At 34.9% G+C, this 13,919-nt stretch overlaps 1 non-coding gene across 1 annotated transcript; it reads right to left on the bottom strand.

Annotated features, from left to right (window-relative positions):
* Window positions 1-1,888: 1,888 nt before the first annotated feature.
* Window positions 1,889-1,997, bottom strand: LOC114913678 (small nucleolar RNA R71). The gene has a single exon (XR_003799594.1). It is a non-coding gene; the product is annotated as a small nucleolar RNA R71 (small nucleolar RNA).
* Between the last annotated feature and the right edge of the window lie 11,922 nt (window positions 1,998-13,919).

The raw sequence follows: 13,919 nt of genomic DNA, 5'->3' as shown, positions 1-13,919 counted from the left end.
AATTTCAATTAATGTAAAATTTAATTTTATGCACTTTAAATTCATGTCTTTTATTTTTTTGCACGTAGATGCTAGGATCTAATTAGTAGATCTTAGTACCAATTTATTTTTATGCTTTTTAAATTTTTGTTATTTATTTTTATTGCAAGTAGATGCTAGGATTTAGTTAGTAGATCTTAGTATCCGATTTATTTTTCACACTTTTAATTTTTATTTTTCAACTTAAATTACTTTCTTCAAAATTTTTTTTTTTTTATAAAATCAAAGATTTCAAACCAAAATCCTGTCTTCTCTATGGATTCGACCCGACTCACTACTTTCTACATATTTTTAATTTTTATTGAAGTTGGAATTTGATTGATAATCACGATGTCCTAACGACAACATCTTGACCCTATCAAATTTTTGATGCCGTTGTCGAGGAAGGCACCAATTTTAATGTTTGATTTCTTTAGTTTTCTTGTGACTATTACTTACTAACTTTTTTTATCTTTTTACAGAAAAAAATTCAAAAATTCAAAAAAAAAGGAAAGATAGAAAGCTTCCAAGTTGGTGAGATCAATCCTAACCCTAGCCTTAACTATTTTTTTTTAGTATTAATTACTTTTTTTTAATTAATATAAAATTTATCCACATAAACCTAATAAAAATTACATGACAAGAGTAGAAACTTAATTTTTAGGAGCATTCATCATTGTAGATTTATTTTTGGTGATCGTTGGAGACAAGGTAAGCTTTCAAGTTTTATTAGTTTCATGCATCTAATTTAGTTGCATAGAACCCCTTGTTTGAAATTGGCTGTGCATATTCATCTCAAATCAATTTAAGGGCAACACCCGTAACAAGATAAGGTAGAGATTTCATCACCCTTCCTTAGCCCAAAAACAACCAACCAGCATCCCACATTAACCCTAGCCTAACTACAATCAAGTAGACATTGGCCCCTAGTATTAATCGAGTTCAGTTCTGAGTATTGTGGTCAAGTCAAGTGCAAAGTAAGTTCGGACTCACTCCTGAAATTGGTGTCTAAGGCTAGAGGTTATAAAGACTCAACCTAAGTGGATTTGTGGTTATTTAATTGGTTTCATTAGCTTACCTGGCCAATTCAATTGGTGTCTAAGACAAGCAACGGGGGGACCCCCATGATCCCACCTCTTATCTGGCTAGTTAAAGGAAGTGAGAACAAATCTAATTTATATTTAAGCTAAGCCACTCTACATCGAACTGTTAGGTCTAAGAAACCCATAGGTGTCTAGGTTTCATTGTTTGCTAACTTGATTATAATTAACACTAAACCACAACTAATTCTTTTCACCTTATGTATCTAGGTTTAGGGCTCTTTCTTTCTTCTCTCTCCTTTTTCTCTTAAAAAAAATAAAATAAAAATAAAACTTGAATCATACATTAAGGTTTGCACTGGTACATGCAAGGTAGAAGATCTCTCTATCCTGACCTAGTTGAACCCAATCTTGAGATTAATGGTTGATTCATATTAAACCTGAAAATCAGATGGCTGGAGATCCTAGAGAACCACGTAGGCAGATGAAGGAATATTTTATTTCTTCCATTTATAACCCATCGACTTATATCCACTTACCTGATATCCCTGTAAGCCACTATAAGATCAAGTCGACCACAATCCAGATGCTCTCATCTTTCTATGGAAATACTAATGAAGATCTTTACAAGCATCTGGATGAGTTCTTAGAAATTTATTCCATGATAAAAATTCAAAATTTTACTGATGATGCACTTAGATTGACTTTATTCCCCTTCTCACTTAAAGACAAAGCCAAGTACTGGCTTGGCACAATAGGGAGACCAATCCAAACTTGGGCTGAAATGCAGCACGAGTTTCTTAAGAAATTCTATCCCATAGGTCGAGCTAACACTGAGAGGCGAGCCATCACTAGATTTGCTCAGCTTCCAAGAGAACAAATTCATGAATCATGGGAGAGACTTAAGGAACTTCTTAGAAAATGCCCACACCATGGTCTATCTAAGTAGCAAATTGTTCAAGCTTTTTATGAGGATTTAGGTGACCAATACAGACAGATGGTAGATGCATCTTGTGGGGGTGCATTCATGAGTAAAAGTGAGGATGAATCCGATACTTTATTTGAAATTTTGAGTAAAAATTCAATCAATCATGCTTCATTATCCTCTACGAAAGATCAATCCCTCACCAAAAGCAAGCAAAAAATTTTGAGATCAAGCAAACAGACTCTAGTCCTAAGGCCGATCAGAACCTAATAGCCCAAAGATTAGATAAAGTCGACCTTCTTGATCAGTTTCTAGCATTAGGTCAACAATCTCCTGCACAATATACAGCACAATCTAATTATCAGGAGATTTGTTCTATCTGTGCTAGCCCTGCCCATCATGTGAGCGAATGTCCCACGGCTGCACAGTTTTCACCTTTCATTCAAGAATAAGTTCAAGCTACCCAAGGTTACTCCAAACCTTTCAATGATCCATTCTCTAACACATATAATTCAGGCTGGAGGAGCCATCCTAATTTTTCTTGGAGACACCAACAGACTCAGGCTCAGACCCAAATTCTTTCTTTGCAAAACTTTCAGAGTAGACCTTCATACTAGAATTATGCCTATAATAGAGGTCAGCCCAGTCAATCTATCCAGCCACCATATCAAAATTAGCCACCATACCCACCTCCTCAACAAACTAATCTAGCTGATGATAGATTAAACCAACTACAACAAATGATCATGACCCAACAACAATCTATTGCTAGGTTAGAAGCATAAATAGGACAATTAGCTTAGTCTACCATGAAGAGAGAACCAGGTCAACTCCCAAGCCAACCAATACCAAATCCTAGGAACAACCCATCCACTCATCAACCACCTGGACCTAGTCATCAATCCAATGTCCCATCTAAGAATCCTCAATTTGAAAATGCCAAAGCAATTACTGAACTTAGAAGTGGTAGGATTCTTAAGGACCCATACCAAGATCAGGTGAGAGAAGCTAGTACTGATGCTAGCCCAAATAAAAATTTAAAAGAGGAGATTAGTACTGAGACTAGCCCAATAGACGAACCTGAGCCCAGTACTGATATTAATCTAAGTGATAAAGAGAAGAGAATGGATAAGTTATCCAAGATATATTCACCAAAAGTTTCATTCCCTTCAGCCCCAGAAGTTGATTCTTCCACTTTAAAATCACCTCCTCCAGAACTGAAATTGCCCTTGGTCACATCTGAGTATACATGTTTAAAATCAACTGACACCCTTTCAGCACCCATGACTTCAAACTCAACTCCTAACCAAAAAACTCAATTCATGAGCATTATAAAAGAACAAATAGGAGAAATTCTCAATAAACAAAGGTCTGTGAATGGGTTTGTGAACTATCTTTCTGAAATTAAGAATGGAGATGTGAACTACTTTCTAAAGATTGGTAATAAAATATTAAAATTTATTTTAGACCATTTTTTTAAGATTGGCGATCCAAAACTATTGAAATTTATCAATCTAATATTTGACACGGGATAGGTGAGAAAATCAGCATGGTCTGGCTAAAGATAGTGAACTTAGCACTTCCTGGGAGGCAACCTAGTTTTTAAGTTTTTAATTTTTGCTTTTGCCTTTGCTTTCTTTTGCATTTTATTTAGAATAATCGAGTCTTACTTTGTGTCTTTTGTAGGGATCTAAAAATAATCTTGGCTAAGTTGGGGGGAGAATCAGTTTTGAAAAGACTTATAGATCAGGTGATATCTCTCCTTTTTTTTTACATGCACCGTTCATTTTTTCTACTCCATTGAAGACAATGTTGATTAAGTTGGGAGGGAGAATAAAAAAAAATTTTTAAGTCCTCAAGTAAGTTAGTATTTAGTATTTAAGCATCTGATTATACTTAAGAATCAAGTTAAACCAAGCATTTTTAAAAGAAAATTGATGTACAGATCAGAGAGTTGGTGAGATATTGAGGGATCAAATATTAAAAAAACTCAATAAAGAGTTAAATTTAGAACTTAAATAGTTTTCTTTAAGTATTTCTAAATTTTTCTACCAGCATCAAAGAAGAGTTTACTTCTTATGGGCTTGTGTAAAGTAACTATACATTTCTTCATATATTCCAAAAAAAAAAAAAGTTTTCAAGTACTTCATGCTGAGTAACCGAGCCTCTTTTCCTAAGCAAACATTGAGTTTCGCGTCAAAAGTTATGAAGGGCAAAGAAGCTTTGTTGTAAAGCTAGTTTTAACTCGTAGCCTATTTGATTTGAGCAAGTAGGTTCAAGGGATATTTTATATCTAGTACCCTAAAGCCATCTGGTTTGGGAGTCATTGATTGAAAACTCGCTACATGGGTCAAACAGAAAGCTTAAGGGGTTAAGACACTCAATAGCAGTACAACATTATTAAAAAAAAAATCAATCAATAAATGAAGGATAGAAGTAACAGTATACTTATCCATGTGAAGGTGAATGATTTGGAGATAAAGTATCGATAATTTGAAAAAGTTCAAAAAAAGTTTAGTATTCTTAGTTTAACTCTTATATTGATTAGTATTAATACCCTAATGACATACCTCATTTACACTCTACTGAACATCATGGTCCATTTAAAAATTATTTGATAAAATTTGAGATTTTAAATTAAACAGTACTTGATTCTAAATTCTTTCTTTACTCGAGGACGAGTAAAGTTTAAGTTGAGGAGTATGATAAGTGATATATTTTTACATTTATTGAAGATATTTTTGATAATTTATAATGCTAACATCTTCTTAAAAACTCTAATTTCATAAATTTATTAATTTTTTTTAAAAATAAATGATTTTAAAAAATATATAAAATTAGATATATTTATAAAAAAATATATGTTAATTTAATTGAGCAATTTAAATACCAAAATAAAGAAAAAATTTTAAAAAATTTAATACATATTTTTTTCTATTTTTCAGGCAAAAAATTAGAGCAAAAATAGAGCCAAAATATCTTTAAAAAATAAAAATTATTACCTCCAGTGCACGATGGATCGGTCGGTCTATCCACAGAGCCAGGGCGCTATCCACAAGAAACTTCACGCAATCTATAAGCACAGCTCACAATGAGAGAGGGGTTTTTATGCGATCTGACGGTCCAGAAGCAATTCATCAAGAGATCCAATGGCTGTTATCACACCTGACTTTGAATAGAACTCTTTTGTACGATCCGACGGTCCAGAACCAATCTCAGGCATGATCAGATGGCTGTGGTTCGATACAACCCTGATAAGGAGTAAAAGGCTAATTTTTGGACAGATCTAAGCAGTCCAATCCAGATCTAACGGTCAGGAATATTCCTAAGGGGATTAATATAATTTCTAAGGGTTTTAAGACTCCTTTTCCTATCAAAAAATTATAAAAAATTTATCTATAGATAGAGGGTCTAAGAATAAGCTTTGTGAGTAAAAAAATTGAGTAAAAAGTATAAAAAAAATAAAAAAAAAATTAAATAACTTTAGGGATCCAAAGAAAAGAAGGAGAGAAGTCGGTTCGCTCTATGGAGTATGACGGAAGACGGAGAGGTCATCAACCATCTTCCTGATGAGGCTTGACTGATCAACTTTAGATCCTTGTTACAATTTTATTTTTATTTTATTTTATTATTCCTTTTAAATTTTTTGTATTTGAATTTCAATTTCAATTAATGCAAAATTTATTTTTCTATATTTTAAATTCCTATTTTTTATTTTTTGCACGTAGATGCTAGGATCTAATTAGTAGATCTTAGTACCAATTTATTTTTATACTTTTTAAATTTTTATTATTTATTTTTATTACAAATAGATGCTAGGATCTAGTTAGTAGATCTTAGTACCTGATTTATTTTTTATACTTTTAATTTTTATTTTTTGACTTAAATTGCTTTCTCCAAAATTTTATTTTTTTTTTTGTAAAATAAGATTTCAAATCAAAATCCTGCTTTCTCTGTGGATTCGATCCGACTCACTACTTTCTACATATTTTTAATTTTTATTGAAGTTAGAATTTGATTGATAATCACGATGTCCTAATGACAGCATCGCGATCGTATCAAAGATGCAATACTGAACTCACTGCCCAAGTCTTATCTCCCATTCCTCACTCATTATAGAATGACAAAGCCTGAAGTAAACTACCATGGGTTACTGGGGTTACTTCAGAACTTTGAGAAGGATCACCAACTCCATAAGGAGTCGGTGAACTTAGTGGGAGGTTCGTCTTCTGGTTCTCGACCCTTTGAGAAAAGAAAGAAGAACAAGAAGAAGAAAGTGAAGAAGGTGCAAATTCAGGCTGGGATATCAGTGCAGGGTCAGACCAAAAAGATCAAGCCCGATAAGAGTCAAACTGAATGCTTCTTTTGCAAGAAGTGGGGGCACTAGAAGAGGAACTGTGCTCAGTACATTGCCTCCCTGGACCCAAACAGGTAGAGAAAGAAGCAAGATGTTGCCGGGCAAGGTATTTATATGATAACTTCTTGCAATTTCTCTATTTGTGATATAACTGACTGGGTATTGGATACTGGTAGCCCTTACCATATTTGCAATTTGTTGCAGGGGCTGCAGGTCAGTAGGAGATTCGAGCAAGGTGAGAGGTTTCTGAACGTTGGAGATGGAAGACCAGTTCCAGTTCTAGCATTAGAAATTTTGAAACTTGTATTTGAGTCACATACCATTGTTCTTAATGATTATCATTTCTGTCCCAATTTTTTTTAAAATATTATTTTTGTAGGCCTTCTAGCCAAAAATGATTATGAAATTTCAATAAAGAAATAAGTTTGTAATATCATTATGAATGGTGTTACTACTTTTTGTGGACATTTGAACAATGGTGTGTGTATATTATCACAATCTGTTAACGTAGTCTATTCTACTGGCAAGCACCATAGATTAGATAGTGTATCAGATATCTACTTATGGCACTACAGGCTAGGTCATATAAACAAGAACAGGATAAATAGGTTGACTCAAGAGAGAATTCTCGAAGTCAGTGATTGTGAATCACTTCCAACCTGTGAGTCCTGTCTTCTTGGTAAAATGACCAAGTCACCTTTTACTGAAAAAGGTGAGAGAGCTACTGAGCTCTTGGGCCTAGTACATACTGATGTATGTGGGCCCATGAGCACAAGTATCAGAGGTGGATATTTCTACTTCATCACTTTCACGGATGATCTATCCAGATATGGATATATCTATCTGATGAAACGTAAGTCGGATTCATTTGAAATGTTCAAACGATTCCGAAGTGAAGTAGAAAACAAATTGGGAAGAGTATTAAAACTCTTCGATCTGATCGAGGAAGAGAATACCTTTCTAGTGAGTTTCTCACAAATCTAGGAGAGAATGGGATTCTCTCCCAATGGACTCCTCCATATCATAGCATAATAGTGTGTCTGAAAGGAGAAATCAGACTCTGTTAGATATGGTCCGATCCATGTGGGTTTTGCCAGCTTGCTGATATCCTTCTGGGGATATGCACTTGAATCGGCCTGTTATTTGTTAAATAGGGTTCCAAGTGTTGGAAAATATGTCCCAAATGCCAATCGTCAGTCTATTGACGGTTGAGCAACCAAGTATTATAATTGATTTGTTAATAAATAAAATATATTTTTGATATTTTCATCTTCTAATGAACTCCATTATTATGATAAAGTCCTTAGAACTATTTAGGTTCGATAAAGTAAGGATTTATCGATTAGTCCTTAAAACTGTTCATGACCAAATGATAGGCTGTTAATAAGAATGACAGCCTCTATCGAGCATAGATCGCTGTAGGCCATATGGGTTGGTTGTCCTCTTAACCAAAGAGTGTGGAGACACTAGTATGGCATATAGGTGAGATATAAGGGTACATCATCATTGAACGTGACCAACTCCAGAGCATTCTACTATCGAGAATGTCTCTGATGGGATATAGGTATAAGTGTCCCTTAGACCTAAGATCATCTCAGTGACTTGCAAGCAATTCACTGTGCTTTGATACTGGACTAACTGAATTTTTAATTCAATGACGAAAGGCTTCTGGGCACAGTTAAGTACTTGCGAAGTCAGAGTGTGATCAAGATGGGATTGATCACTCTAAGAGTTAGAGAAGAATGAGTCACTGTATTTCAATTTAGCAAAACCTTGGCCAGGATAATCCATCAGATGGATTTGATATTTTCAAATACAATATGGACAACCTGATCAGAGTTGACAGTTGAACTCTGAGATGTCCTATGAACATTTTGGTCAAGGGATGAATTGTATGGAAACTATATCCGCATAGGTTCTAAGGATGTTGTTCTACACATTCGACCTATCCAGTCATCGGGTATCATTGCTAGATGGTCACTTCGATTGGTATAGAAATTTATTCGTGTACTACCAACTTAGGTTCAAACCTATGAAGTCACATATATTAGAGTTCACAATCCGATCAGATGGTTGATCAACGATTAAGAATCATTCTAGGGTTAAACGATCAATACGATTGACATTTAACCTAGTGCAAGTATTGCAGGAGGATCGATTAGCAATTCAATTACTAATTAGCTTAATTTGATTAAGTCAAAGGATTGAGATTAAGTCTAATTAAATATGATTTGATTAGATTTAGTTTGGACTTGATTGGATCAAGTCCAATTGGTTTATTGGATAAGCCAAGTGAAAGGAAAAACTAGTCCTAGTTCAAATAGGACTTAAATCAACCTAATTTCTAATTTAATTAAAAAATTAAATCAGACTTAAATCTAATTTAATCTAATTAAATTAGACTCTTAATTGGGTTAAAATCTATTTTAATTAGATTAATTTAATTTTGATTTGATTTGATTTGAGAAATCAAATTTGAACAAGTCATATATTGAATCCTAGTAAGAATAGGATTCCACCTGGCGCCACCATAGCCCCCCACGCCCACTCTCTCTTACCCCACTTCCACTCTCTCTAATTTTGTGTGACAAAACCTTCTCTCCCAGGCCTTCACATATGCCCAAAGCTTTCCTCTCTTTCTCTCTTACATGGAATGTGGTTGTGGATCAAGTCAAATTAGGAATTAGTTAGGATTTCAAATTCTATGAGATAGAATTTAAAAAAATCAAAACTCTTTCCTTATGGCACTGATTTTATCCAAATTTTTTTTGAGATTTTCATAATTTTTATGGTATATAATATATGCCCTTTGCTAGTGGTCCATGATAGAAAAAAGGAGTGGATGCCCAAGAGTTGGACGCCCCTTGTCTTGCCTTGTTTGGATAATCCTTGACTAGGTATTTGACCTAGACAATGACTCTTCATATCTCTCTATTTAAAATAAATTTCATCATAAAATTTTTATAAAATATAGATCATTGAGAGACATTTGGGGCATCCAAAAATCAAGGAGAAAGAGTCTTGGGGCGTGGAGATCTAATAGACACAAAACTAGGTGTCTGGGTTAGAGCAAAGAGAAGAAGAAGAGGGTCTTCTTCTAAAGTTGCTGGGTTCATCTCTTCCCTTCTTCCATCTGTAGGCTTTCTGAGAGTGTCTCATCTAAAACTCTTTCTCTGACTTCTCATCTTTGGAAAAGTCCAAATCAAGAAGAAGGAGGTATCTGATCGACCATCGAAGAAGGATCAGCGCAGTACTAGCATACTATGCTGATTTTCTGGACCAGGACTTCTGATCGTGATTCGTGAGCTTGTGTGGATGACTCCTAGAGGTTGGGCATATGTGTGGCTTACAACATCATCTTCAAATCTGGATCAACAAAGTTAGAATGTCTAACTTGCAAGATAATAGATCTGATCTATTATATTTTACATACATTAGATATAGTATAGAAACATGTTGATATGATCAACATGTAGTTCTTGCTTTTTATATTTTAATTTTTGATTTATTATCATGTAATAATCATGTAATAAAATTTTAGATCTAGGGATTTTCTAATTTTATAAGATAAATTTTTAATTTATTTTAGTCTTCCACTGTCTGATCTTGAAAAAATTTCAAGATCTAACCCTGAAACCCTAGATCTGGTTCCTTCAATTGGTATCAGAGCCTAAGTTGTTTATTACATGATTATTAATATATGCTTAGATTTTTTTTTAGATTAGATCTAATTTATAATCTGATTGTTAAATCTGAAATTAAAATTTTTAAATCAATCACGAATTGTAGGTTGTCCTGCTGTAAGGTTTACCTCTTACAGTACAAAGGTTGTCCTAGTTCGTGTAGATCTATCTTTAATCATAAATTTGTTAGATGTGATCTAGATTAAATTTATAATTTATTAGATTTAAAAGATATTTACATCTAAAATAAAATCTCTTTGTTAATAATTTTCATGCAAAGAACCATCATATATTCATCTGAGAAATTTGCGCAGTTTAAAGTTGAAATTATTTCAATTACATGAACCTATTTAGATTAGATCTAAAATAGTTTCATATTTTTTTTTTACTTATATTTTGATTATGAATCAAACATGCAACTTGGTTGGTGGAACCATATTGTAAAAATATGTTACAAATATGAAAATTATTTTCGAAAAGCCGAACCCCAACCCTCAGCCCAAAACTTAATTGAGAATTAAGTTATTTGATTAGGTTCTAGGATTATGAATTGAAGAACCTAAGACACAAACCATAACACATTGGGTTAATGGGTTAGTGAAAATTAGGTCCATTAATTGGGTTAGACCTAAGGTTAGATTGAAGATAGACTTAATTAGAGAATTGACTAAATCTAATCAATTGTTGTCTTAGATTAGGTCAAAGATTCTCTAGATCAATTACAATAGTTGTAGTTGGTCAAGTCCATGTCTTTAATGAGAACCAAATGGACTTGATTCTTGGCTAAGTGGTCTAGCACGAACTGTTAGGTTGATCTAATGGAAACTAATTAAACCAGTTGGTGTCTAAGGCAAACAAGATCGGTGGTTTTTAATTGGCAGCCCGCTTACCTGACCATTTTTGATGGTATCTAAGGCAAGCTTTGGCAGACCCCCCCATCGATCGAACTTACCTGGCCTCTTGGTGAAATTATATTTTGATCGGATCATTTGACTATTCGAGCTGACCCATGTCAGCTAGGTAAATCAGTGTGACTGATTTAGGTGCTCCTAGACCAACCCTTTTTAATGGTCTCCCTTAAGCTGACTTGGTGAAGCCTGTGGGAGGATCAAGATAAGCTAGTTTATCTGACCTCCTCCTCTAAATAAATTAAATCCTCTAAAATTATTAGGTTCTTAAAATGAAATAGTTATGGTGATAACTGTAGTGAATTTCAGTGCAGGGATAAAACGATAACTTTAAAACTTTTTTAAAATTATAACTTGACAGTAGAAATTATTAATTAATCTAATTAATTAATATGTATTAATCTTACACAAAGATCTAAATATGATATATATAACATGCATTTAAATTTAAAATTCAAACTTCTACAGTAAATATTTTACTATTATGTGTTCAGAACATATTACCTTCGTGCGAGTAGTCAATCGTCGTAACCTGATCACCGTCGAAAAGGTCTGATCATTGCAACATAGCCACACAGTATGTCTGGCTTCTATAGATCGTCCACACGAAGCTCTCGATCTGATCGGCTCCTCACAAATGCTAGTTCATTGTAGAATCCTTTCAACGATCGATGTTGATCGAACCTCTTCAATCTTGATCTACCGACTCCTCGAATGCTTCAGATCGTCAGTAGATGTACTTGAGAGATTGATAAAGCTCTCTCTAAAATCTTATGGGCTCATGACACTCGTAGCTCACTTTCTCACTTCCCAAACCCTAGGCAGAAACCCTAGGGTACTCTCAAAAAAGCCTGCGCCCACTCTCTTTTCTTTTCTCTCAAAATTTTTGAACTTTTCAAAATCATGTAGAAAGCTTCCTCACGCTTGATGTAGCCATGCAAGCACCTGACCTCTACCGGTATCCACTCAGATAGAACCTAGAATGTCTTCTCCTCATGAATCTACACTTCAAAAATCAGATCTCTATCTGATTTGGAAGTGCTTCAGAACTCCTTCTGAAGTTGGAGCAGCAGCCTGTCGAAGATGTCCTGTAGCCTTCCTGTTCCAGGCATCACCATGCCTTTTCCTTGCACCAGATGAATGTCCAACTCCTTGGACATGAAGAGGGGAGATAGGAGAGCAGGGAGGATATGGAGAAGAAGGGAGGGGGTGGCAGCTATTGGGTTTGGTGCATAAAACAACTTCAACCTTAAAACCCTAGGCACAGAAGGGTTTTATATAGACCCTGTATGCTGCGCAGTGCCACATCATTCAATCAAAAAATTTTAATAAATTTTGGAAAATTTTTAATTAGTTTCTTGATGTATCTGATCACATCAGATAAGTACCCAAGCCTCTATCTCAAAGTTGGCACCAACACTGGATAAGGACAAAGAGAGGTTGGCGCCAAAGAGTCCAATCTTATCAAGACTCTCCAACCTTATCTACTTGGGGTGCCCACTTAATCCAATTGGGCTCGCACCATAATCTAATTATGGCACCCAATTTGATGTGGTTTGGCTCCACAAAAATCCTCCAATAAGCTCTTGCCAAGTGACCTTCAATTTAAGACCCATATGTCAACTTTTGACAAATGTCCTAAAATAAAATTGGCAGGTGACAGGAATTAGCAGGTGCTTATATTAAATTCATCTCATGAATTAAGATAAATCTTTTTTAAGCTGGACAAGCTTTATTTAGACTGAGAGAAACCTTCTCAAGGTTCTCTGGAAGAGTCAAATCACATTTGACTCAATAGAGACAGAAAAGATTACACGAGGAGAAAGTTAGGCTCAATCGTGTGCTAGCATGATTTTTTTGAACCTAATAGGATCTTATCCAAATCAATTGGGTTAGCCCAATTGATGACATCCAGACCCTAACCCTTGTTTGTGTGACCCAGTTAGGTTCAATTTTGTATGGTAATGAGACATGTCGTGATCTCATCAACGACATCATCGAAACTCCTTTCGATGGACCAGAACTCTTTTGATTCAGATAATTAGAATGATCGATCATCAACATCATTCTAATTGCTCTCAAAATCCACCAGTGATACCTAGTAGTATGTGGTGGCAATCCATCAGAACTGAAGATGAACCTCTCGATGCAGCTACTTGTGTGATTGAATTCCTCTATCATGAGTCCCGACTGAATTAGGGTTAAGGTGAACTCATCAAACCCAACATCAGTCATATGAATCAATCGATCGATCCGAGTCCGATATGAAATCCCAATGAAAAACTCTTTTTCCATTATTTCACTCTGCCATGGCCATGGGCTTAAGAACTCGATCTTTCAATCATCATAGGACTACTCCTCTCATCTATCGAGGTTGATAGATCCCATCTTAGTGCGACCTAGTTCCTACAATGAAAATGCTACAGCCAACATACACCACAGGGTATCGAATGGCTAGGAGATTGAGTTATGGTGTAGTCAAACTATAACACACTCAAGGTGAACTGTCGATGCACCTCAGGTCAAAGAACTAGACACACAACTGCAGCATCGAGCTAGTCATCGACGAGAAGGTAGACTTCCTTATGATTGCTCGAGGTGGTCACGCTCAGTACTCTCATTCTCAATGAATACCTATCTCTCGCTCTGGTGTCTCCACACCGTAGACTCAAGACACATCTACTCTAAGAAAGTGATCGTACACCAACCTTTCGGATCGATCACCATCTTCGTGATGATTTTATGGTCAGGAGTTGTTTATGAGTTAGTTATACAAATTCATGCCTTAAATTTTCAACTCTTGAAAATATGAATTAACATTCCTACTAACTCAAAGGATGTATCACAGACACAATGTACACAATGTGATAGAAAAATAATCTATTTATTGATTTATAGTCAAAATTATAAATTTGCCCTTAGATTTGTACAGGAATGTGTCAGCCAATTTGGCATCTAGGGCACACATCTAACAAACTTTCACTTGAC

The sequence above is a fragment of the Elaeis guineensis genome, chromosome 15 (genome assembly GCF_000442705.2).
Source record: "Elaeis guineensis isolate ETL-2024a chromosome 15, EG11, whole genome shotgun sequence".
NCBI lineage: Eukaryota > Viridiplantae > Streptophyta > Magnoliopsida > Arecales > Arecaceae > Elaeis > Elaeis guineensis.
The sequence above is the reverse complement of the archived record's forward strand: the minus strand, read 5'-3'. Positions and strand labels throughout refer to the sequence as shown.